Raw genomic sequence first — 27,988 nt, forward strand, 5'->3', positions numbered from 1 at the left:
GGAACAAGATTTGGGAAGTACTTGCCAGAGTGCTGTCAAACTGGGAACAAAGACTCTGCTTGGAGCAGCCTGTGCACTGAAGTCTCTCCATTCCCCTACCCCACCCAAACAAGGCTATGACTCTCTGATGCTGAGTATAACTTGAGAAGCAGGAGAACTCAGATTATCTCCAAATATTTCTGGCTAATGACCCATTATTGCTGGTATAAGATTTTTTTTTAATAATAACATCAATCCCAACCATAAAAGAACTATGGCATAACAAATTATTCAGCTTCATGACTGAGCCCTGCTGAGACCATGTTACTACCATACTTAGGGAGGCCAAAGGACACTGCTCAGAGATTCTATATTTTCTCCTGCTTTGTATGTGATTGCTTCTGTTAGATTTTTCTATTTGTTATTATTATAAATTGGAGAATTAATATAATTAATTATATTGGAGTTTCGGTGGGATGGAGGAGGGTAGTTCTATCTGTAGCTAAGCATAAATATTATAATAAAACAGTGCCTTATCATGAGCACACAATAAATATTCCCATGCAGGGTTGGATCCAGGGTTTGTGGGGCAGAAATTTATACAATATGGGAGGGCCTTGTCTGAAAAAAAAAAAAAAAAAAAAGAAATATAAAATCAGACACAGGACCTTAGAAGGAACCCGTGCAAGGGGCCCTGAAGCATAAGCTTTATTAGCTTTATAGCAAATCCACTCAGAGGACAGAAAAATATATATTCCTGCCTTGAAGCAGTTTTAAATATAATAAAGGAAATAAGACTGTACCTAAGAGTTTAAACAGCAGTGTAAATTATAAGAGAAAATTCAATATAGTGATACATAAAGGTCACAAAGCAATACATAATAAATGGGTAAATGAATGGCATAGTTAATATATATTACAGGAGTTCAAAAGATAAGCTGATCACCATGAACTGGATTACCCTAGAAGGCTTCACAGAGGAGGTAACATTATAGTCAGGTTGAAAAGGGAGGATAAGGGTAGGCAGAAAGAAAGGACAATTCTATGTGTTCAAAGGTTCAAATCATTTAAGTTAAAATGACAGGCCTGTTTGGTTGAGGCAGAGGTTTCTGGAAGATAGAAATTGAACACAGTTTGGGAGCAGCCACTTAAAGACTCTGAATATCAGCAGTCTAGCAATTTGGGACTTAACCTTGCAAGCAAAATGGAGCTACAATCTTCTCGAAAATAATGAAGTGGTGTTTTAGGACCACCAGCCACGTATTTGTGTATGGGATAAGCAGGATTAGAGAGACATTGGCAGCAGGAACACTATCTGAAAGCATATTATAATAGTCTAATGGTCCAAGAAGTAATGTTCAGGATGGAAATGAAGGGACATATTCATGGGACATCCCCAAAGAAGAATCAACAGGATTTGATAACTAGTGAGCAGGGGAGGTGGGGTAAAATGGTCAGTGACGACACAAGGATGTCATCTCAAACTTAAGTTAACCGAAACTGGAAAGTCAAAAATAAAAGTGATTTTGTATGATGACAGGTTCAGATTTAGGTGTGAAAATTTGGGATAAAAAAAATATTCAAGTTTTCATGTCTATAACCAAAGTTATGAATATGGTTTCAAGAGAGTTTTCAGAGAAAGAATTTCTCCTCATCAAATGCTTAAGAAGTGAATTTTTTTTAGCAGAACAACAGTATATATTGGAAGGTACTGGATTTGGAGTCAAGAGGTGCTAGATGCAGACACAGGTATGTTTAAAGTAGCTAGACTACTGGATCCCTCACAGAGCTCCAATACACTACTGATTCCATGACAAGGTCACCTTCTATTTTCAAATTGTTCAATCAAATCTATACATTACAACAACAGAAAATATATAGATGAAAAATCTTTATCAAAATATATAGCTAATTTTTACAAGTATCACAATACTACTGTAAATTTTTTTAAAAAGGGGATGCAGCTTTAGTTTATAGTTCCTAGAGCTCAGAGAACACTCAATTTAAATTCAATGATGCATGCTTTGCAAATACCACTCAACACCTAAAATAAAATAATTATCTATATTTATTACTCGGACTAACATTTTCACAGGCCTTGCTGATTATTACTATTTCATAGATAATTTTCAGTACCTATGAGATATAGACTGTTCACCCAAAATCCTCATTCCAAGTCACACAGTTTTGATCCCAGCTCTCCATGCCATTGAATTTTCAGTTTCTCACTTAGGTAGCATGAGGTATCTGTAAACTCTGAGAGGAGTAATAGATATGGTAAAAGAGCACCCCATATATAACATGTGCTCTCTATTTCTCTCAGCTTTGGTACTCGAAATAGACAAGTTTCACCTTCATACTCCCAGGGTCCATCATGAGGCTGATCTGCATACTCTGGTGGTGTTGGGAGATCATCAAAGAAAGCATTCACTTCCATCAGTAAGCCTTGAATCCCTGATTTAAACTTGAGACTCACAAGCCTGTGCAACACTGGTAAATTTTCCCGTGCAGTAAATTCTATAGTCCAACCGTCAAAAAGACACAAAAGAGCAAATACTATGATGTAAATAAAGCAATGTGTTTCTTGCTCCTCAAGTCTTGATCTAATTAAATTTAAATAAAATTTTTTACTACTATCCTCAAAGCAATCAACACCTGCATTACATTTTAAATAATTCTAATTGCAGTAAAAAGTTTTTATATGGTATTCGCCCATAGCAAAATCTGCACAAAAAATATTTTGAGGAATTGCTTCCTTTGACTTAATACACAGATACATTTATTTATGTAGTATTTATAATGTTTAGTGATGTGAATTTGCTTTCATTCATTCCACAAGTAATTTTTGAGGACATAATATGTGTGCAGCTTCTCCTTAGGTCCTACAGAGAAAATTCAAAGAAATCAAAGATGTAATCCCTGACGTAAAAGAACATATAATCTTTATAATCACAAAGCAAAGATAAAAATATACATCTACAAACTAATGAATTGTTCAAGGAAGGATAGATTTAGAACCAGATTGGATTACACAGAAAAGTAACAGAAATATGGAGATAAATGTGAAGTTGTAATAGTCAGAAAATGCCTCCTGGAACTTAAGTTTCACAAGAAAGGAAAATACATATATTGAATATAACTATCAAGGATAGTTTATTTTGGGTGTTTATTTTGCCTACTTTAATTTCAAGCTTTTCAAAAACTTAAAATAATAACACCAATTGGTCAGCATTTATTATTCACGTTTCATGCTAGGTGCTAACTTCTAGTATTCCCCTAAAATCTATTTGATTGTTGTTCTTACCTAGATATACATTAAATGTTCATTAATGCTAATCCTTTAGTGAAACAAACATTTGTGTAACCACTATCTGCCTTTTCTGTGCTATGTGTTAAAACTACAAAAACAAGACATTTCCCTTGCCCTTGGGTAACTCCCAATCTAGTAGGAATGAAAACTGTAAACAATATGTGAGAAAACTGTGAAAAGTGCTTTAATAGAAGTTTGGAAACACATAGCAGGAGCCTCTGGTTCTGACGGTGGGAACTGGAAGAATGGGGAGTATTTCAAAGACTTGACAGAAGTTACAGTTAAAGATGCATAGGAACAGAACAGGAAAGGACACCTTTGATGGGAAACTTATAATGGGAAACCTTTAATGGGAAACCTATAAATGGGAAAATTGGTGTGAACAAAAGCACAGAGCATGTGAAAGCCAAAGAAGAGATGGGAGAGCAAATACAAAGGGAGCATATGTGCATGGTGGGAGGTGGAGGGTGCGGGGTGGGGGGCAGTGATACGATGAGAGAAATGATGCTGGTAGAAGGGGGTGCAGAGATCTGGATAGCTAACATCAGGGCTACATACTGAAGGCATGTGGAGCCAATGTAGGGTTGTTTTTTTTTTTTTTTAATTTTTTTTTCAACGTTTTTTATTTATTTTTGGGACAGAGAGAGACAGAGCATGAACAGGGGAGGGGCAGAGAGAGAGGGAGACACAGAATCGGAAACAGGCTCCAGGCTCTGAGCCATCAGCCCAGAGCCTGAAGCGGGGCTCGAACTCACGGGGCTCGAACTCACGGACCGCGAGAAGCGGGGCTCGAACTCACGGACCGCGAGATCGTGACCTGGCTGAAGTCGGATGCTTAACCGACTGCGCCATCCAGGCGCCCCCCAATGTAGGGTTTTAAGCAGAGAATTTACTGACAAGGTTCCTGTTTCAGAAGAATCACTTTGGAGGATGTATAGAAGAACAAAAATACTGTAAGAAATTTTGAAGTCTTACCTAAAATTTATTTTTCTATCTCAGCTTCCCCTAATGATACTCGTAAGCTTTCATTTTCAAAGTTAGAGTCTTTATTTCAAATGATTCTTTTGAACGTCTGAAGAGAAAACTGTCTTAAAGAATTGAACTCAATTCAATAACAATGGAACTCTTTATTCCCTCTGTACAACATAATACTTCTTGAATGTCCCAGTGCTAGATACACTCATGCCTTCTCAATTATTCCTTTCTCGTTATATAAAGAAAATTAACCAAAGCTATGCTGACTGAAGGAAGAAAGCAAAATTTAGAGCCAAGAATAAATTACTATAAGCATTGAATACTATAGGTTTAAACAGCCATTTAGAAAACTATCCCATCATAAAAGCAAAAGAAATGTATCTGTGCAAAAGTTTAAAACTTGATATATTCAATGGTATTATTGTTCTTTTGCTCCTAAATATTCTTAAATTATGTCTAGCTTTGAGCTACTTTTGTGTAGAAAAAGAGTTGGAACAATTTTTAAAATGTATTATGGTGATAGGTTTTTTTCCCTTTCTTTATAAACAGATTATGTTCTAATATCTCAAAATGGTCAAAGGCATTCTTCTGGCAGCTTGCAAATATCAGTAAAAATATCACCTCTAGTAAAAATTCAAAATGTCACGTAATCTTAATTTTGTACTAAAATTTAGTTGTTTTGTTATATACTTTACAAATAGCAAATGCCAACAAGAAAATTTATGGAACAAAATAGAATTAATATGTATGGACAGAAAGCACATATTTTTTTTTTATTCTAGTATTCAAATGTTCTCTTGTATGAAACTTCACACTTAGTATATAAAGAAAAGCTTAAATGCAAAAACAAAACAAAAACCTCACAACACTATATGCAACAGTTTTAGGTATCCTAATGCTCAATGCTGATGCAATTAAGACACCAACCCCCTTCTAAAATACCTCAATGTTCACCAAATTTTCAACTGCTTAAAGACAGCTTTCTATTAAATTTATGAAATTCCCATTTGATGCCAGCACTACATAGAACAGAATTTGGCCTATGAAGTTTGGGTTTTATTTTCATTTTTTTAATCAAATTTCCACAAAGGAATAATACATCACCTGTAGTTAACAGAGACATTTTTTGCCAAAAGTGCTGACTCCAGAAAGGCAACACGAAATTTTTCTAAACTGAATTAAACTTCTAAAAGTCAATAAAAGAGCAGATTACACTCAATATACATGTTTTGTTTAGCTCTATAACCTTTTACTGACTTCTCTTCTTCTCATTTTTAAGAAATTGAGATAAAGTTGACATATATTAGTTTCAGATGTACAACAAAATCCTTTGATATTTGTACTCATGTGAAGTCATCATCACAATTGGGCTCGCTACCATCCTTCACCATTCAAAGTAAAAAATTCTTTTTTTCTATCCTTGTGATGAGAACTCTTATGAGTTCTCTTGGCATCTTTGACATATGCAATGCAATATTATTGACCATAAAAACCATGCTGTATATTACATCCCCATGATGACGCATTTATTTTATATCTGGAGATATGTGCCTCTTGACCTCATTTACCCATTTCTCCCATCCCTAACTCCTTTCCCCTCTCACAACCACCAATCTGTTCTTTGTATCTATGAGTTTTGTTTTCTTTTGTTTAGATTCCACATTGAGAAAAATCATACATTATTTGTCTTTCTCTGTCTGACTTATTTTACTTAGCATAATGCCCTCCAAGTCCACTCATGTTGTTGCAGTTGAAATAATTTTCATTCTTTTTTATGGATGAGTAGTATTCCATTGTATATATACACCACAGTTTCTTTATGCATTCCATCCAGTAACATTTAGGTTGTTTACATATCTTGGCTATTGAAAATAATGCTGCATTGAACATAAGGAAGCATGTATCTTTGAATTAGTACAATTCTTGGATCATATGGTAGCTCTATTTTTAATTTTTTTTTTGAGGAAACTCCATACTGTTTTCCATAGTGACTGTACCAATTTACATTCCCACCAACATTGCACAAGAGTTCCCTTTTCTCCATATCCTTGCCAACACTTGTTATTTCTTGTCTTTTTGATACTAACCATCCTAACATGTGTGAGGTAATATCTCATTGTGGCTTTGATTTCCATTTCTCTGGTAATTAGTGAAGTTGAGCATTTTGTCATGTGTCTGCATATCTTGTTTGGGAAAATGTCTATTTAGTTCCTCTGCTCATGTTTTAATCAGACCATTTGATTTTTTGTTATTGAATTGTAGGCATTCTTCATATATTTTTGGATATTAACCTCTTACTTAATATATAATTTGTAAATATTTTCTCACTTCTGTAGATTATCTATTCATTTTGTTGGTTTCCTTGGCTTTTAGTTTGATGTAGTCCCACTTAATGATTTTGCTTTTATCACCTTTCTTTAGGAGTCAGATCCAAATTAAATTTAGTGCTCCTGGTTTCATTGATCTGTTCTATTGTTTTTTTAGTTTCTATATCATTTATTTCTGCTCTAATCTTTATTACTTCCTTCCTTCGACTAGCTTTTGGCTTTGTTGTTCTTTTTCTAGATCCTTAGGTGTAAGACTAGGTTCTTTCCTTGAAATGTTTTTGCATCTTAAGGTAGGCCTTTTTTGCTATAATCTCTCTTAAAACGGCTTTTGTTGCATCCTAAAGATTTTGAACTGTTGTGTTTTCATTTTCTTTTGGCTCCATGTATTTTCTAATTTCCTCTTTGATTTCTTGGTTGACCCATTTGTTGTTTGGTAGCATGTCATTTAACCTTCGTGTATTTGTATTTTTTTCTAGATTTTTTCTTGTGATTGATTTCTAGTTTCATACCATTGCAATCAGAAAAGATGCATGATATGATTTCAACTTTTTTTTTTTTTCAATTCATTGATTCTTGTTTTGTGACCAAACATGTGATCTATTCTGGAGAATATTCCATGTGCACTTGAAAACAATGTGCATTCCACTCTTTTAGGATGAAAGGCACTGACTGTACCCATTAGGTCCATCTGATCCCAAATGCCATTCAAAACCATTGTTTCTTTGTTGATTTTGTTTGGATGATCTGTCCATTGATGTAAGTGGGGTGTTAAAAGTCCCCTACCATTATTGTATTACTGATTTCTTTCTTAATTTCTGTTAATAGCTGCTTTATGTTGGGTATATAAATATTTACAGTTGTTATATCTTCTTGTTGTATTATTCCTTTTATGATTATGTAGTATCCTTTCCCTTTTGTTACAGTCTTTGTTTTAAAGTCTATTTTGTCCTAAGTATTGCTACCCCAGCTTTCTTTTTGTTTCCATTTGCATGGTAAATGTTTTTCCATCCCTTTGCTTTCAATCTACATGTGTCTTTCGTTCTGAAATGAGTCCCTTATAGGCAACATATAGTTGCATCTTGCTTTTCTATCTATTCAGTCACCCTAAGTCTTTTGATTAGAACTTTTAATTTATATTCAGAATAATTATTGATAGGTAAATACTTATTGCCATTTTGTTACTTGTTTTATGGTTGTTTTTGTAGTTCTTCTCTGTTCCTTTCTTCTCTTGCTCTCTTCCCTTGTGGTTCAATGGCTTGCTTTAGTGATATGCTTGGATTCCTTTCTATTTTTTGCATATATGTTATAGGTGGGTTTTTTATTTGTGATTACCATTAGGTTTATATATAACATCATAGCATATAGCAGTCTATTTTAAATTGATGGTCACTCTTACATTTAAACCTATTCTAAAGGCATTAAATTTTTACACCTCCCCCACCATGTTTTATGTAAATGATGTCATACTTTACATCCTTGTATTTTGTGATGTAAATGGTGCCCATCACCTCCTAAAGATCCCTGCACCTCCAGTGCACATTCTGACATTAGTAAATAAATCTTCCCTTAAACTTCAAGCATTTTTCAAACTGCTGCTTCTATGCTGTATCTTGGTGGGGTTGTTTGTTATGCTGTCTCTTTAAGAGTGGAGACTCAGTTTCCTATAGCCCTCCAGTACTCCCAGAACTGAGTCTGTCAAGTTTTAAAGTACCCAGAGTTAAGGTTCAGATTTTAAAACTTGTGAAGTTAACCCCCACTGATTTTCAAAGCCAAATGTTATAAGGACCTGTCTTCCCAGTGCAGGTTCCCATGTCTGGGGTGCCCAGTGCAGGATCTATTCCTCTCCCTTCTCCATGTTTGTGGTATCCCTCCCATTTGTGGTTAATCTTGCCAGGAAATTGATTCCTGACTGGGTCTCTGAACCTCCAACCTTTTTTCCATGTTGCCTCCTCCCTATGATTAACTGCAGAATTTATTCCATCAGTTTTCAGGTAATTTTCTAGGTTAGTTGCACTGATGTGGCTTTTATCTAGGTGTACCTCTGGGATGAGGTGAGCTTAGGATCCTCCTACTCCATCAACTTCTGAGGCTGTCATGTTAAATCCTCATGTTGGATTGACCCCTTTTTCACTATGTAATGCCTTTCTTTGCCTTTTATTACTGTCTTTGTTTAAAGTCTGTTTTGTCTGATGTAAGTTTTGCTACATCAGTTTTCTTTTCATTTCCAATTTCATGAAATATCTTTTTCCATATCTTCATTTTCAGTCTTGTATATCCTTACATCTGAAGTGAGTGCCTTATAAGCAGCATACAAATGGGTCTTGTTTTTTTTATCCATTCAACAACTCTATGTCTTTTGATTGGAGAATTTAGTCCATTTACATTTAAATGAATTATTAATAGGTATGTACTTATTTCCATTTTGTTAATTGCTTTCTGTTTTTGCAGTTCTCTCTTCCTTTCTTCTCTTGCTCTCTTCCCTTGTAGTTTGATGACTTTCATTACTGTTATGGTTAGATTTTTTTTCATTATCTTTTGTGTATATACTGTAGGTTTTTGCATTGTGGTTACCATGAGGGTCACATAAAACAGCATATATATATATATATTACAGTCTATTTTAAGTTTATAGCAATTTAAGTTTAACATATTCTAGAACTCTCTATTTCCTCCATCAATGTTTTGTTTGGCTATATCAATAGATATAGATAGGTATATAGATGTATAGATTTATCAAGAATAAATCAGAATATTATATATGTTATATATATATATACACATAAATATGTTTTTTTTAAATTTTCATTCTTTTAAGTGTAAATGTTTTGTATTTTTTGATGTCACATTTTACATATTTTTATTTTGTGTATCTCTTACTAGCTATTAAAGTTAACTTTCCTACTTTTGTCTTTTAGCCTTCCTACTAACTTTATAAGTAGTTAATCCACTACCCTTACTATATATTTACCTTTACCAGTGAGATTTTTACTTCCCCAACTTTCCTATTACTAATTAATCCTTAACAATCTGTTGATAGTCTTACGGGGTGCTTTTGTATGTAACAAATTGAGTTGTTTTTCTCTTGCTGCTTTTAAGAGTCTCTCTTTATCTTTAATTTTGACATTTTAAGTATAATGTGTCTTGGTGTATATCTGTCTGGGTCCATCTTATTTATTTATGTATTTAATGTTTATTTTTGAGAGAGAGAGAGAGAGAGAGAACAAGCAGGAGAGGGGCAGAGAGAGAGGGAGATACAGAAAGGAGACACAGAATCCGAAGCAGGCTCCAGGCTTCAAGGTATCAGCACAGAGCCCGACGCAGGGTTTGAACTCATGAAACATGAGATCATGACCTGAGCCAAAGTTGGACACTTAACCAACTGAGGCAGCCAGGCGCCCAGGGTCCATCTTATTTAGAATTCTCTGTGCTTCCTGGACCTGGATGTCTGTTTACTTCTCCAGATTGAGGAAGTTTTAGTCATTATTTCTTCAAATAAGTTTTCTGCCCCTTTCTCTCTCTTCACCTTCTGGGACCCCTATAACACAAATGTTTTTCTGACTGGTGTTTTCCCATCAGTCTCTTAAGCTATCTTCACTTTTTTAAAATTCTTTTTTTCTTATTGATGCTCTGTTTGGGTGAGTTCCACTATCCTGTCTTCTAGATGGCTGATCTGTTCTTTTGCCTCATGTAGTTTGCTGTTGATCCATTCTAGTGTATTTTTCACTTCAGTGATTGTATTTGTCAGCTCTGTGACTTGTTTGGTACTTTCTTATATTTTCTCCTTGTTGAAGTTCTCACTGTGTTCATTCATTCTTCTGAGTTCAGTGAGCATCTTTATGACCATTACTTTGAACTCTTTATAGGGTAGATTACTTATATCTATTCCTTTAAGGTGTTTTTCTGAAGTTTATTTTCTTCTTTCATTTGGAACATATTCCTCTGTAACCTCATCTCACCTGACTATATATGTTTCTATATATTAAGTATAACAGCTACCTCTCCCAGGCTTGAAGGAGTGGTCTTTCATAAGAGAGGAGTCTGATCATTCAACCTTGCCCTAACCCTTGATTGTCTCTCCAACCTTTGTGATTACCCAAGCAACCTGATTTATTCTTGATAAATCTCAGTTGTTGAGAGTATACCAAGATATGTCAGTGTTCCAAATAGTGGAATCTAGTGTCAGCACCTAGTTTCAGGCTGCTTGGAAGACAGATCCTCAAGCAGCAGCTTTTAAGGTTTGCAAATACATACAATCCTGTGGGACCACAATTTTAAACATTTTTGGCCTCTAGACTAGGAGATCTGGAGGTGTCCCCTAGCCAACAGTTGCAAAAATCTCGGCTTCAGACAAGTGTATAAACTCCTTTCTAGTAGGTACCTGTAAGCTGTAATGAGGGCAAAGGAGAGTGCAAAGATGGTGTCTCCCTAAGTTCCCTGAGAGCCCCATCATAGCCTTGCAAATCTGAAGCCTATCTCTTAGACTGAAGCTCCAGACCAAGTAAATAGTCTTCAGTGGAAGACTGGGCGTGTGTTTCACCCCACTGTCTGTGCAGTGGCCTGGGAGTGATAGCCTGCTGAGAACTGTCTTTTTTGATGCTATAGTCCTGTGGGGCCCATGCCCAAGTCTTCCTGGCCACCAGGGTCAGGTGATCAGGGGCATCTCCTATGTGGACTGCATGTAACCTCTGGCTTTAGCAAGGCAGTGGGAGAGTGTTGAGGCTGGGGCACACCCTCTGGCTTTAGCTAGGCAGTGAAAGAGCACTGGGGTGGCAGGGCACATCTGTTGGCTTTAGCAAAGCAGTGGTAGAGTGCTTTGTGTGCATCTACTAGCACTTAATGACTTTGTGCTAGCAGCAGGAGTGTGCTATGACTGCTTGTGACCACTTGCAGTATCAAGGGAGATGGTGAGAGCAAAAATGGCACCAGTTAGTGCCTCCATCATTGAAATCCCAACTTTCCCCTGCCACTGTGGCAGATGCTTTAGTTTCCTATGTGTGTGTGTGTGTGTGTGTGTGTGTATTAAAAATATATATATGTATATATATAGATATAGATATAGACATAGATATAAATATTTTTAATTTAGAGACACTGCAAGCAGTGCAAGCAGGGGAGGCACAGAGAGACAGGAGGACAGAGGATATGAAACAGGCTCTGCACTGATAACAGCAAGCCTGATTGGAGGCTTCAGCCAAAGTCAGACACTCAACTGACTGAGTCACCCAGGTGCCTCCTGGAAGATGCTTTAAGATTAACAAAAGAATCTCCTTCACATATAATCTACGTGTTTTTCAAACTGCTGCTTTTGTGCTGAGCCCTGGGGCAAGTGAGTCCACATGCAAGCCCTTTAAAAGGAGTAGGTCAGTGCCCAACAGCACTTTGGTTCCCTTGGACATTAGCCCCCTTAGTTTTTAAACCTAGACGTTTTAGGTGCTTGTCTCTCTAGTGCAGGTCCCGAGGGTTGGAGTGCCTGATGTGGGCACACACCCCTCACTCCTCAGAAAAATGTTCCAGACTTATGAGATCCTTCCCAATTGTGGAACACAGCACTACGGGTGGGGTTTTTGGCAAGACCACATCTCTGCCTCACCTACTGTTTCAGTGTAGCCCTCCTATCTTTTGTTGCAAAAGAGCTGTTTAGCTAGTTTTCAGTTCTTTTTCAGAGGCAATTGCCCCATATATAGTTATAGATTGTCATATCTATGGGAGGAGATGAGTTCAGTGCTGCCATCTCGTTGATAGTTTTCTGTTTAAAAAGTCATTAAATGGAAAACCACCAATGATTTTCAATGATAGTCACTGGAAACCAAGCTGCATTAAAGTTAGGGCTGAGCTATATCAAATTAGAGAATTTTATTTCTAGGTTTTCTACCTGCATCTATAACGGCAAAAAGTTAATGGGAGTTAGCAATTATGTTGAGTCCATAGAATCAATGTAAATACACAGTCTGGGTAACTAAGCTAAAAACTCCTTGCTACATCATTTCTTCAATTATAGGACATACAATTTTTGTCCAGTTTTTTTCAAATAAATACATCTATTGTCCACCTTGCTTTTGTAGACACCATCTTTTGAAAAGGCCAATAATTTATGCAGGCATCTGTAGTCATTTTATATCCTTCTGATAAATATATTTGAAATTATATTTTTCATATCTAATACTAGTATTGAGTTACAATTACTTTTTTTAAGACTTTAATTATAGATGGGCAGAGAAATTGTAATATCAAACTAATGTCATTTGCTCTGTAGAAGGATTAGCTTATTTTACAAAGTGTATGAAGTATCAGCAAAATAAAAATTATTAGTTTCATCTAAAGAGATGTAAACATGGCTAATAATTTATTTGTATTAAAATCACTGGATGGGGCGCCTGGTGGCTCAGTCGGTTAAGCGTCCAACTTCGGCTCAGGTCATGATCACAGGTTCGTGGGTTCGAGACCTGCGTCGGGCTCTGTGCTGACAGCTTGGAGCCTGGAGCCTGCTTCAGATTGTGTCTCCCTCTCTCTCTCTGCCCTTCCCCTGCTCACGCTCTGTCTCCCTCTCTCTCAAATATGGATAATAAAACCTTAAAATTTTTTTTAAATAAATAAAATCACTGGGATTACCACTTTGAATTCAAGAATATAGGCATATATGTGCTATTGATACAAAGTTCCTTTATAGAATAAAATGGTGAAGCTATTTATAATCTGAATTTATTCATTTGAAATTATAAATACATAAAATATATAAATATATAAAATTATTCTAGGTAATCTAGTAATCCTATGTATTATCATACATATATCAAGTTTACATAGGATTTAATAAATAACATTTTTACTCCCAGTAAGATATAAAACAATATTTTTTTAGTTTTAATTAAGCCTTAACTGTAAGGAATGCAAAGAACAAAATAGGAAAGTAAGGTTTAAAATTATGTAAGGGTATCCTACATACATTCCTAGTAACTAAAATAGTGATGAACTGATACAAATAATATTATATGAGTAATATAGAATATGAATTTGGGAAAAAAGTCACAAGATCCACATTGAACTACACAAAATTACAATACCATAAAGTTTGTCCCACTGTAGAACAAGGTGATCTCTGAAATTACAAGGCGGTGAATTCAGAACCATAAAAAGGAAATATTACTTCACAACCTTTAGTTAACCTGTAGCTAGGAGGTCATAAAATCAAATTCTGTGGTTGGATTTAAAAGCTGGATAATTTTATAGCCACTCATAATATCAGGGTTCAAGCTCATTGCCTTCAGTGGCTGGACTAGAATTCTTTGATCATTCACATCAGTAGACTACTAGGCATGAACGTATGTGGTATGTTTTGTCTTAAAGGTTAAATATTGAAATAACTTCTTGGGAGTCAAATGACACTGTTTACCACACTAGTCTCCTTTCTAGGATGTGTTAGAATGGTGAAGAATGGAAGGCAGAGGAAGCTGTCTTCAGAAGTCAGAATTTATCATTCTATTATGACAGAGTCTTCCCATCAATTTACAGGCACACATACACAGTAAACCTATGTTTGATAAAACACTGGCATCAGATGGAGGCTAGTATCCATATTTCCAGTTTATTTCATCTTGACTGATCTGTTTCTAAACTGAAATTTCACTTTTCCAGAATGCCCACTCTTCTCTACATGGTACATTAACTAGTGAGGATACTTCCTATATCTATTATCTGCCTAAAGAATATAAATTACAATGTCTTATCTATGCAAACTTTTAAATTGCTTTTTAAAATGTACTGCTCTTTCATCTTTAAACATTTTTTAAGCTGTTATTTCTTGCCTCTGTGCCTTTGCTCACTCTGACTCTATCACTGAAATGCCATCATCTGCCTCTCCCACTTCAAGGATCCATTTTAGTTTCAGTTTCTTCTGGCTCTAAAGAATCCTGATCTCCTCAGATTAAAGGGAGGAGATCTACCCTGTATGTCCAAAATATTGCATCTATATTTCTCATATTTATCCATTTCTACCTTATTCTAAATGTATGCGTAAATGAATATGGCTTACCTCTTGATTAGCTCTCTTGTAGAGTGTAAAAATCTTATAGACATAAAAGTCTTACAAGTCATCCCTTGTGAGTTTCTCAGCACCTAGTCTAGAGTCTTCAATGTGCCAATTGCTCTGTAAGTATCTGTGGCACAAAAGAATAATTAAATGAATGAGGTTTGATGTTTATCTGGGTGTGTGCTTCCTTGGACAATAATGTATGTGAAGATTACTTTGTGGCATACATGTTATCGGTATCTTTATATAATTCTTACCTCTCTTCTTCCAGCTGGCAATTATTTTATTTTTTGGTTACTTTTGGAAATTCTAATACTTTAAAATAACAAAAATAAAGTTGACCAGTACAAAAATTTAAAAAAAAATCTAAAAATAAAAAATTCTTAAATCCAGTATTCATATGAAAACAAATGCTGTAACAAAAATGTATAAATAAAAGAATGCTGAGACTGTCATTATTTTAAACACAGTCTTGTGGTTGTTTCTGTGTAGAATTAAATGAAGTACCAAAAATATCATTTTGTTAACCTACTTCTTCCATCTAGTGGCAAAAAGCAGTAAGAAAAAAATGTCCTAGAAAAACACCATGATGAAATGGTTCTAAATGCCATTGCAGGAACTACTGGTGGTGAAGAGTCCAACATCCAAGGTTTAACTTATAAGTATATTTAAAAAGTATATACAGTATTACAAAAAATAATTCTAGCAAATTGACAGTGTTCAGCTAGGATAATTGAGTTATGCAATTACGTTGCATATGTGTATTTGTACATTTTAACAAAGACTTCTGGTACATATGTAAATGTATGTATCACCCTGTACTAAATCAGGATGAATTTGTTTGGGTATACAGTTGTATTTCTGGACCAAATTTTGGGTAATTATTTACAATTCTATTATTCCTTGACTGTCAGCACAGGGCTACTGTGTTGTTATAAGCTTCAAGAAATATAATTGAAAACCACTGTAATTGACCTATCCCATTGAAATTATTAGTCAAAATACTTCTGCAATAATAGGCAGTGAACTACTTCATGGCCTGAAGCATAAGGTCAAGTGCAGGGTGGGGGAAGTCACAAACTTTAAAGAAGGCACAACCATTTGGTCTGCATTGTTAGAGCTGCTTCAAAAACATTAATGAAAAATAACATGCAATGCATAGCATAATTGTACATTCTCTGCACTCTCAAAGGCCACCAGCTTATCCCTAATACATGAAGTTTGACTGCCCTTCTAACACTTTGTTTGCCTCACTGCAAATGTAATTAATATTTTAGGAGTTAAATGTTGGGTTATGCTAAAATGGAAAAAATGTTCTCCAAGAAAGCAAGCTTTTCCCCTTCCCCTATTTAAGTGAGGCAACTAACTGTATAATGGTAACATAAATTAAGAGTTTGTTGGGGTGTCTGGCTGGCTCAGTTAGTGGAGTGTGAGACTCTTGATCTTGGAGTTGTGGGTTCAAGTCCCACAATGGATGTGGAGATTACTTAAAAATAAAATCTTTTTAAAGATAAAAATAAATAAATATAAATAATAAAAATAAAAATAAATTAAGAGTCTTTCAAAGTTTAAAAATATATTTAGACTACGTATTGGAAATGAAAGTATTAGGGAATATCATAATTATTTCAAATTCAATATTTTAATTAAAAGGCTGTTTGTTTCCTAATTTTCAAGAACAAAGAAACCCTCCTTAACACCCTGAACCCCAAAAGCAAATTTGAGTATAGTAGGATTGGCTGTAATGAAATGAAGCATAAGATCAGAGAATGGAAAAAATTCATTCCAAAGCACCCAATCAATTTTTCTGACCCCGTGTAATCTGAGTTGGAGTGAGGTGATTATATGGTAAAAAATTTTTGTACAAAAGTATCTAGAGAACAGAGACATATTTTCATATTTGGATAGAATACATTAATGCTAAAGGCCTATCCAATATTTGAAACCTTATTCTTTGTAATTAAGGAGGAAGAAAGGACTGTCATAATTTGCACACAAATCCATCTGAGTTATTATATCCAGTCACTCTTGTTTACTTTTCTGAAGCCAACTTGTAATTATTAGTTGATCACCTTTAATATTCAAAATATTTCTGAAGGACTCACAAGATTACAAAAACAAAAAAAAACCCCACAAGGTAACTTTGAAATATTTTAGGTTTCTAAGTTAAATATTTTTCTTTGCATGTCACATAATTGCTTTTTCTTTCTGAGTCTACACATTGTTTTAAATAAAATCAGAAGTTACAGATGTGCCCCAGTTTTGACTCAGTCTACTGGACTTTAACACAGAATTTTTCACCAAACATCAAACATATACATGAGGTCTGGGTGATAAATGATTGAGGCCAATGATTGAGATGACAAGTCACTGGCATTGCTGAGCAGAGGTGTGACATGATCTAACATTTTAAAACATAGCTCTGAACTTCAGCTTGTACCTATGAAAAGATAATTGCTATGGGACTTTTATATGGGGCTTGCTATGGGACTTGCCATAAACTGGATAAAATACATGAATGAAAAACAGGATAAATATATGAAGCCCCTATGTTGTATATTAGATAACATGCAGTACAAGAAAAGGGAAACAGTGAATGCATAACTACTCTTGCTTTTGGCCTGGAAGTAATTTCCAGAACGCAGCAGAGAGAGAGCTTTAAAAAGTCTCAAAAGGATCAATATGGTAGAGTAATGGGATATCACTTCTGATGGTAGGTTACAAAAGACTACAGCTTTTGTATTAGGTTCACACACTTGCCCTCTTACTCTCTTAGACTACTTGTTCTGGGGGGAGTCAGCAGCCATATCTGGAGGCAGCCCTGTGGAGAAGCCCAGATGGTATAGAATTGAGTGTGAACAGCAAGTTGAGTTAGCTGGGAGGCAGATCCTTCTCCAGTTAAGCCTTCTGATAAGACTGCGGACTCAGTCATTAGCTTGGCCATAATCTCATGAGAGACTTTGAGTAAGAACCACACAGTTTTAAGCCATTTCCCAAATTCCTAACCCATAGGAATTATGAGATAATAAATATTGTTTTAAGACACTAATTTTGGGAGTCATTTTATATGCATCAATAGGTACCTACTACAATACCTGAAATGAAAAGTTCACCTGATAGGACTGACAGCAGATTCAGCACTGTAAATGACAGGTTCAGTGAATGTGAAAACAAAATAGTAACTCTCCAAAATAAAAGCATAGAGCAAAAAGACTGGGGAAAAAATGAATAGAATCTCAGTGACCGATGTGACCAAATAAAGCAGTCTTGATTGAGCAGAGGAAGGCACAGGAAAGTATTTAAAAATTAATGGTGAGGCACTTGAGTGGCTCAGTCAGTTGATTTCGGTTCAGATCATGGTCTTGCAGTTCATGGGATTGAGCCCCATGTTGGACTCTGTGCTGACAATATGGAGCCTGCTTAGGATTCCCTCTCTCCCTCTCTCTCTGCCCCTTTTCCACTCATGAACTCAATCTCCCTCTCTCTCTCTCTCTCTCTCAAAATAAATAAACTTTAAAAAATTAATGACTAAAAGCTTTCCAAATTTTATTAAAACTACAATCCAGAGATCCAAGAAAATCAACAAAACCTCAGTTAAGATAAATACCAAGAAATCCATACCACAGCAAGTCATAAACAAATTCCCAAAACCCAGTGATAGAAGGAAAATCACAAAATTGAGTGATTGAATTAAAAAAGACACATTACAAACAAAAGAAAAAAAAATAGCATACTTCATCAGAAACTACACAAATAAGAAGGCAATGGAATTACATCTTTATCATACTGAAAGAAAAAGTCAACCTAGAATTCCATGCTCAGTGAAATTATCTTTCAAAAATTAAAATAAAGACTTTTCAGACAATAAAATTCTGAGAGAATTCTTTGAAGCAGGTTTATCTATACCCTAGTAAATATTAAAGGAAGTTCTTTAGGCAGAAGAAAATGATGCCAGATGAAAAAGAAACTTGGATTTCAAAGGAATGAAGAGTGCTGGAAATAGTAAATATATAGGTAGACATACAAAAAAAACTTTTCTCATTTCTAAATTTTTTTAATTTTAAAAAATTTTTAAATTTAATTGTCTAATTCAAGCAAAAATAAAAGTACTGTGTTATGGATAGAAGAGTAAAGAATGTACTAGCAGTGGACTGTATTATGAATTCAAGGAGTAGACATTACAACACATTTGAGAAAATTAAAAGGCAAGCCAAGCCATAGACTAGGATAAAATATTTGCAATACATAAATTTGTCTAGGAACTGATATTCAGAATATATTTTTCAAAGAGCCCAATTATAATAAAGACAGAAATGGGCAAAATATTTGGACAGACACTTCACAAAAGAAAATATATGAATGGCAAATAGGCACATGAAAAGATAATGAAAATCATTGGCCAGTCAAGAACTACAAATTAAAACCACATTGAGAAACCAGCACACCCACACTTGAAAGTCTAAAATTTAAAGACTGACAATATCAAGGTTAGTGGGAATGTGGAACAATAAGAACCCTCATGCATGTTGGTACTATAAAATGGTAAAACTACTTTGCAAATAGTGTATCATCTCCTTAGAAGCTAAATATACTGTTACCACATAATCCAATTCTCTCATTTACTGAAGAGAAATAAAAAATTATGTTCGCAAAAATATTTGTCTACAAATGTTTATAGCAGTATTATACAAAATATCCAGAAACTGGAAACAACCAGAATGTCCATCAACAGGTGAATCAATCAATAAATTGTAATACATCCACATAATGGCATAGTAATGAGCAACAAAAAGGAATAAACTACTGATACATGCAACAACATGGATAAATTTCAAAAACATCATGTCAGTGATATCTCAGACACAAATAACTGATCATAGTGTATGATCATAGTGTATGATAATAATTATATAAAATTTTTAGAAAAGGAAAAACTGTGGGAACAAAAAATAGATTAGCTATTGCCTGGGTTTGAGGATGGGAGTAGAGATTGGCAAGAGACAGGAACAGGGGATATTTTCAAGCAATAGAATTGTACATTTAAATGAGTACATTTGTTTTATGTAAATTTTGGCCTGATAATATTGCTTTTAAGAAGGAAATTCTGGCTTCTGTGTATAGACTTGGATGGGGGCAGGGAGCAGGGCAAAGGGAGAAGCATGGAGATCAGTTCAAACACTACTGCAATAACCCAGGGTTGCAACAATCCAGGGAAGGTGATATTGGGTTGGGCCAGAGTGGTAGTAATGAAGGTGTTAAGAAATTGTGAGATTCCAGATATATTTCAAAAGCAGAGACTGGAAAAAATGGACTAGATGTGGGTCAAGTGAGAAAGAAATTTTTGTCCTGAACTACAAGAAGACTTGCCATTTAAGATGATATAAACTTGGGGAATATCAAGTACAGTGGCTGAAAAGAGTTCAGTTTGGGATATGCAAATATCCCAATATGAGTATAAAATGCTCATCAGACATCTTAGTGGCAATGTCAAGATGTGTATGTTCAGGCACACATTAAGTGGATAAAGATATACATTTGGGAATCATTAGCACATACAGTAAAACCTTGGATTGCGAGTAACTTGTTCTGCAAATATTCCATAAGGCAACCATTTTTAATAAATTTTAACTTGATAAACAAGTGATGTCTTGCAATACGAGTAATATGCGATGCCGAATGTCACATGATCACAACTGAGCCAATGGTTCTTCTCTCTCTCTCTCTCTCTCTCTCTTGCTGTAGGATTGTGGGTAATCATCTTACATGCTTGGATGTTTGGTCTTAGGCTGCAGTGTTTGGCAGAAATCGATGATTTTTCAGAACATTGGAAGTTGCGCACAACTGAAACTAGTGTATTTTTTGTCACTTCAGAGTACCTATGGATAGTCCTTTGTTTTTCCATACAAGAGTAAGCTTAGGAATGCTTTGCTTCATTCTAGGTCATTGGAAAGACTCCTTGTTAAAGTTGCAGGAAAAGAAAAAGATTCCATTGAGCCAACAGATATCAGTAATTCCATTAGTGATAGTGAAATCATCCTACACAATAACCCTCTTCTCACTCATCTCCCTCACAGCAGCGATGAAGGTTTGCAAAGGTAAGTGCAGGTTAATTTGTTTATTTTTCTTCATATTTTGTATTTTCTTTATTGTTTTTGTGTTCTATTACAATATTGTAACCATTTTTATATGAATATTTTTGGGTTGTGGAATGAATCATCTGAGTTTCCATTGTTTCTTACAGGGAAATTCACTTTGATATACAAGTGCTTTGGATTACAAGCATGTTTCTGGAACAAATTATGTTCACAAACCAAAGTTTTACTGTATATTGTATTTTAAATCACAATATTGACTGAGGTGACCAAGAGAGGGAATATACAGATAGAAGAGTTCTATAGATCGAGTCTTGGCAAATTCCATTTTTAAAGTCTGCAAAGAGAGGGAACTAACCAAGAAGAATTAGAAGGTGAACTGAGAAAATGATATTCCTAAGACAAATGGGGGAGATCTAGAATGAGCAAGACGATGTCTAACAAACTTATAATAAGGTAAATGCAAATTAACATACCATTCTCAACTATCAGGACAGCAAAATCTTGAACGTGTGATAACATACTCCATTGAAGATGGTGTGAGATAACAGAAACTATTATACTTTGATGGTGGAAATGCGAATTCCCTATACAGTATAATTTTGTACTTTCTAGTAAAACTGTACATGCATTTACCCTTTGACTCAGGAAATACCTTGCCTAGAAATATCAAAGATATTTGGGCAAAAATACACAAGTCTTTGTAGAACAGCAATCTATTACTTCTTTTATATGGGAATATCCTAGGTAAAAATAAAATGATCCAATCAAATCTTGTAAGCTAGATCATGATAAATCTGGCACAATAACAATATGTGCTAGCAGAAGATTCCTTATCTATTGAATGCTTTTAGCATGATGTATTTGGTTGGTTTAAGATTGCTTATGATAAACAAACAAACAAACCTAGATTTGGACTTATGCGGTATGGATCCTTGGAAAATATCATATAAGAAGTGTAATAATTTGAATATAAAATGGAGATGGCTATTGACTAAAATATAGCCCCCTTTGGTGTTCAGTCCTGTAGCTGAAAACATGATGCATGTTGCTTCTGCCCTTTTTATAGGGGATATTGACTAAGTCCACCCTTCACCCAACTTTCATGGCCATGCTAAACACCTCTGGAATTGGCTGAATCCTCCTCAGTAGTAAATATTAAGCAATACAAAATTCTAGGAGGACAACAATGGATGATTGTTCTAATTAAGGAAATGGTTGAGGTGTGAGTTTTGATTCCCATTATTTCCCTTTTTTAGCAGTCCTAGCTAACATATAAAACAGTTCCATTGCTTCTCGGTCTTTTGGCTAAGACCAAGTGTAAAACAGAAAATTTCAAGGGGTGCCTGACTGGCTCAGTTAGTAGAGCATGAGACCCTTGATCTCAGGGTCATGAGTTCAAGCCCCAGTTGAGCCTAGAGCTTACAAAAAAAAAAACAAAAAAAAAAAACAAACAAAAAAACACCAAACCCAAAACAAAACAAAAACCCAGAAGGTTTCACAAAGTTCCTAAAGGTAAACAATAGACTGTCAAAGATCAAACAAAGTAGTTTCTTAGGTTATTTCAGTTACACCTAATATGGTAAAGATTATATAAGAAGTACAACAGGCCAAGGGGGCCTGGTATGCCAATATGCATTTAATTAATAATGCCTTCTTTTCAATCCTGAGTTCAGAATCCTGCCAGACACAGTTTGCCTTTCATGTAAATGTGTAATGGAAATCAATGTAAATTTACTGTATTGCCACAGCAATATGTAACACTCCTGGCATATTACCACAATCTACTGACTCAGTACTTGGACATAACCATTAACAGCAAATTTTTAAGTGCACTACATTGACTCCTCAAATAAAGAAGTTCAAAAGGAGTGAAAAACCATGGTCACCTTTATGACAGAAGATGGCTGATAAATCCAGCTAAAATTCAAGTCCAGTCCAATCTGAGAGATTCCTGGAGCAACCAGAGATATTTCTCAAACTGTATGAAGTAAGTTATTGCCTTTTAACAGACCCTTCCAACAAGCAAGAAACTCACAGCTTGGAGGACTATTTGAGTTTTGGCAAAATCACATTGCTCCTACAAAAATAGTGTTAGCCCTTATCACAAAGTCATCAAAAATAAGTCTTATTTCAAGTGGGGTCCTAAGAAGAAACAAGCATTAAAAGATTCACAGAGGATGATGGCACAGGGAACCACACTAAGACCTTATGATCCAACTGATTATGTAAGAATATCTATCTCCTAGCATATTTACAGCTGTGAAGCCTTTGGAAGAAGTCGAATAGTGCTAGTCAGCAGACTTCTTGAATTTGGATTTGAAAACTAGCTGAGGTAGTTGACCACTAAAGTCCATTTGAAAGACAGTTGCTAGCTTGTTACTGGGTATTGGTCAAAACTGCCCCCACGTCAGAAGGGCATTAGATAATTCTGAGGTTAAATATCAGTCATGTCTTGGATTATGTCAGAAAGACCTCAAATAGAGAAAGGGCTGCATAGCAAATCTCAGTGACCCAGAACAAATGCTATATGGTAGAATACCCTGAGGTGGGAAGTTGAGGGGGAGTACACTGAATACATGAGCACGCTTCTCACAGATCCAATTAGAGAGCTCTCCAAGAATCCCGCTTGCTCACATTACTCTGACAAAGTAGCTAACTGGTTCACTTATAGGAGTTCCTGGCTTGAGAGCCGTGTTACTGTTTGGAAATTGGCAGCTATGTGCCATACTGATAGAAAAAAAAAAAAAAAAATCCTGCCAGACACAGTTCCTTGATGAGAGAAGGAACAGGCAAGTTGGCAAATTTGGCAGAGTTGAGAACTGCTAATTTAGCAGTGTGAGAAGAATTAGTCTCCTGATCTCAGAGGACCATTTGGATATTTACAGACTTTGGGTTGTAGTCAACAGCAAATGGGTCCTAGATCACCAGACAATTGAATACCCTTATGTGGCACTCATTTAAGTAAATCTCTGTGGGAATTAGGAATTAGAAGGGGTCATGTGTATGTTAACAAAAAAACAAAACAAAAAATACAGTTTCCAGTTTAGAAAGGAGATTGGAACACTAAGGTAGATGCCTTAATCAGATTCCTGAGCTAACTATCTGGTAGGTATGCATGTTCAGATAACCGTAGCAATCTGCCTCTTCCCTAGCAGGGGTAAATGTTACATGACACTTGTAAAAACCGGGACTATAACATCTGGAATAAACCAAATGGGATCCAGAATTTATTGAACAATGGACTCTAGTCACCAACCTTATAATGGGGAATGTGGTATATGAGAAGTCATTTCTTTGGGAAGAAATTGAATAATCCCGTAATATTAACTGATGTGTGGTGTGTCAAACATTATTTTAACCACTCTTCCATAGCTGTATGGTGTAACAAAGGATTTGTAAGCTTATTTACACAATTAGATAAAAAGCAAAAAGCAAGATATATGTAAACAATGATTCTCCAGGATGAGAAAATATTTTTGGGAAGCCGTATTAAATATCCCAACAGATGGAATATTTACAGAAACTGATTAGAGAAGGCAGTGGATTTGGCCTTAGAAGAAACATAGACTTAAATGCTTCCATCAACACACTATAAAAAGGTTCAAATAACTGTGGATAAAAGGAGGAAAAAATGTAACTGAGTTGGTAAAAGAAATTTAAAAGGCTTATGAAGCTGAATGGTCATCATTAAGGTATTTTGTAGAGCGAATTCTCTACACAGCAGCTGCTGGCCTGTGATATGTTTCTCTCTGATTACCAAAGTAACATTCTCTGGGAAAGAAAAAAAGATAGGTGTCCCTGTCTAACCTCCTTGTAAACATGCTGATAACTGACTCCTTAAACTAAATATATTTGCTAGGAGGAATGTTCTTAACTGTGGAATTCTCTTAGCAAGACTGTTTCTAGAATCTATGGATTTATAAGCATGGCTCCTGGAAAAATGTCACATAAACCCTTTACCAATCTAAATATAAAATAGAGATGTTCCATAACTTAAACAACTGCCCTCTTGTTATGTGAGGTCACTTATAAACCTCATTTAAATTCTTCATCTATTACTGACCAGAGAAGGTGTCCAACACAGAAATGAAGGGCCAAGGTAGCCACAGAGGTGAACTGGACTTCTCTCTGACTTTCCCAAGACTTTCAATAATTTATAACCTCAAACATATTAGTAAACCTGCGTAAGACTCCTTATTCATGTAAGTCTAATTTGACAGCACAATTTTTTCTGTTAGCTCCAGTATGCTAACATTTACCACTAAGTTGGAAGAAGAGAATGTAGCTATTTATATATATTGCTTATATTCAGATGGAAGTTTAAAGTATAAATGTTGTTAATGGTTATCTATAAAGAGAGAAAGGTAACAGGTTAGAGGGAACTAGAATAGAGGCCAGAGTTTTCTGGGTATATCTTTATTTGTAGAATTGAATTTGGAAACTCACAAATATTTTAAATTATTTAAATTTCCCAAAAGTGAAAGGGGAATGAAACCAACGAACCTAACTATGTATTGAGTTTGGTGTCATAACACAATGACAGAAACTGCTTTCAACTGACTTTATTTTTTTTTTTCTTTTTTTATTTTTTAATATATGAAATTTACTGTCAAATTGGTTTCCATACAACACCCAGTGCTCATCCCAAAAGGTGCCCTCCTCAATACCCATCACCCACCCTGCCCTCCCTCCCACCCCCCATCAACCCTCAGTTTGTTCTCAGTTTTTAACAGTCTCTAATGCTTTGGCTCTCTCCCACTCTAACCTCTTTTTTTTTTTTCCTTCCCCTCCCCCATGGGTTTCTGTTATGTTTCTCAGGATCCACATAAGAGTGAAACCATATGGTATCTGTCTTTCTCTGTATGGCTTATTTCACTTAGCATCACACTCTCCAGTTCCATCCATGTTGCTACAAAAGGCCATATTTCATTTTTTCTCATTGCCACGTAGTATTCCATTGTGTATATAAACCCCAATTTCTTTATCCATTCATCAGTTGATGGACATTTAGGCTCTTTCCATAATTTGGCTATTGTTGAGAGTGCTGACTTTAAACACAGTAATTTGCTATCTAACCTTGCTGGGATATACCCTGAGGTCAAAAACGCTAGAAAAAAACAAAAATAATATACCCTTTAAGCTTTTTCCAGTATCATATTGCTGTTAACAGTGTTATTTTATTCAGAATCTGTGGTGTGTATTGTGGGAAAAAGCAAATGAGAAATTATGTTGAAATCACTGAAAACCTATTTGGGTGATGTTAGAAGGGAAACAAATGTAAGATGCATGAGAAGAAGTAGGAAGTATCAATATGAAATTATAATGTATTTACTCTAGATCGGATTCTGTGTCTCCCTCTCTCTGCCCCTCCCCTGTCCGCATTCTGTCTCTCTCTCAAAAATAAAATAGGGGCGCCTGGGTGGCTCAGTCAGTTAGGCGTCCAACTTCAGCTCAGGTCATGATCTCACAATTTGTGAGTTCGAGCCCTGCGTCGGGCCCTGTGCTGACAGCTCAGAGCCTGGAGCCTGCTTTGGATTCTGTGTCTCCCTCTGTCTCTGCCCGCCCCCCCCCCCCCCCCCCCCCCCCCATTCAACTCTGTCTCTCTCTCAAAAATAAAATAAAAACATGTTAAAGGCCTAGAAAAATATACCCAACCATTAGCAATGGGCACTCCTAATGTACAAGTAGTGGTCTCTAATATCATTTGCCACTAAGAGAAACCAAGAATTACTGGAAGAATGGCTAGCTCTATGTCTATAGCAGGCAATGTGCAAGATGAGCTTTGAATATCTTGCCATACCAGAAAGCAAATAAGTTATTAAAGACTAGTAAGGTCATGTCAAAAGACTTAGAAGTCAACTTAAAGATATTCCCATTGGCCAAAGATTGAAAACACAGACCATATATGAGATATCTACAATGGATTGATATACGTAAACTATTTTTAAGATGGTTGTACCTCTCTCTACTTACTTATGTACTTATTTATTTACTTACTTACCCATTCATTCATTCATTCATTACAAGTAAGCTCTGCACCAAACATGGGCTTGAACTAATGATACTGAGATCAAGAGTCACACATTCTACCAACTGAGCCAGTCAGCTGCCCCGCATATAAACTACTTTTTAAATGTTTATTTATTTTGAGAGAGAGAGAGAGAGAGCAGGGGAGGGGCCTAGAGAGAGGGAGAGAGAAAATCCCAAGCCGTCTCTGTGTCGTCAGCATGGAGCCTGATGCAGAGCTCGATTTCATGACCACGAGATCATGACCTGAACTGATATCAAGAGTCAATGCTTAACCAACTAAGCCACCCAGGCAGGTGCCCCCATAAACTATTTTTATTTTTATTTATTTTTATTTTTTATTTTTTTAATTTTTTAAAATGTTTTTATTTATTTTTGAGACATAGAGAGACAGAGCATGAGCAGGGGAGGGGCAGAGAGAGAGGGAGACACAGAATCCGAAGCAGGCTCCATGCTCTGAGATGTCAGCACAGAGCCTGACACAGGGCTCAAACTCACAGTGTGAGATCATGACCTGAGCTGAAGTTGGATGCTTACCCGACTGGGCCGCCCAGGTGCTCCCCCCCCTCTTAAACTATTTTTAAATCCATGAGTTCAGAGAGGTTTTTTTTAATTCTGGTAGAATTAACATACCATGTTATATTAGTTTCAGGTGTACAACATAGTGCTTCAATAATTCTACAAGTTATTTAGTGCTCATCATGATAAGTGTACTCTTAATCCCTGTCACCTATTTCACCCATCTCTTCCCCCACCCCCACCTTATGGTAATCATGTTTGTTCTCTATAGTTAAGAGTCTGTTTCCTGGTTTGTCTTTTTTTCATTGTTCATCTGTTTTGTTTCTTAAATTCTCATACGAATGAAATCATATGTTATTTGTCCTTCTCTGACTGACTTATTTCACTCAGGTTTATATCCTCTAGATTATTTCATGCTGTGGAAAATGGCAAGATTTCACTCTTTTTTTTTTTTTTTTTTTTTTTTTTTTTTTTTTTTCAACGTTTTTTATTTATTTTTGGGACAGAGAGAGACAGAGCATGAACGGGGGAGGGGCAGAGAGAGAGGGAGACACAGAATCAGAAACAGGCTCCAGGCTCCGAGCCATCAGCCCAGAGCCTGACGCGGGGCTCGAACTCACAGACCGCGAGATCGTGACCTGGCTGAAGTCGGACGCTTAACCGACTGCGCCACCCAGGCGCCCCAGATTTCACTCTTTTTTGTGGATGAGTAATATTCTGTGTCATATAT

The 27,988-nt window shown here is 35.8% G+C and overlaps 1 protein-coding gene across 5 annotated transcripts in view; it reads right to left on the reverse strand.

Moving 5' to 3' along the window:
• Positions 1-27,988, reverse strand: part of CB1H4orf33 (chromosome B1 C4orf33 homolog) — a 126,707-nt gene that overhangs the window by 53,291 nt on the left and 45,428 nt on the right. For all 5 annotated transcript variants that reach the window (XM_042935498.1, XM_042935495.1, XM_042935500.1 and 2 more), the window contains exon 7: positions 14,621-14,744. The gene's annotated coding sequence lies outside the window, so the exon portion shown is untranslated. The remainder of the gene's footprint in view (positions 1-14,620; positions 14,745-27,988) is intronic.

The sequence above is a fragment of the Panthera leo genome, chromosome B1, assembly GCF_018350215.1.
Source record: "Panthera leo isolate Ple1 chromosome B1, P.leo_Ple1_pat1.1, whole genome shotgun sequence".
Classification (NCBI taxonomy): domain Eukaryota; kingdom Metazoa; phylum Chordata; class Mammalia; order Carnivora; family Felidae; genus Panthera; species Panthera leo.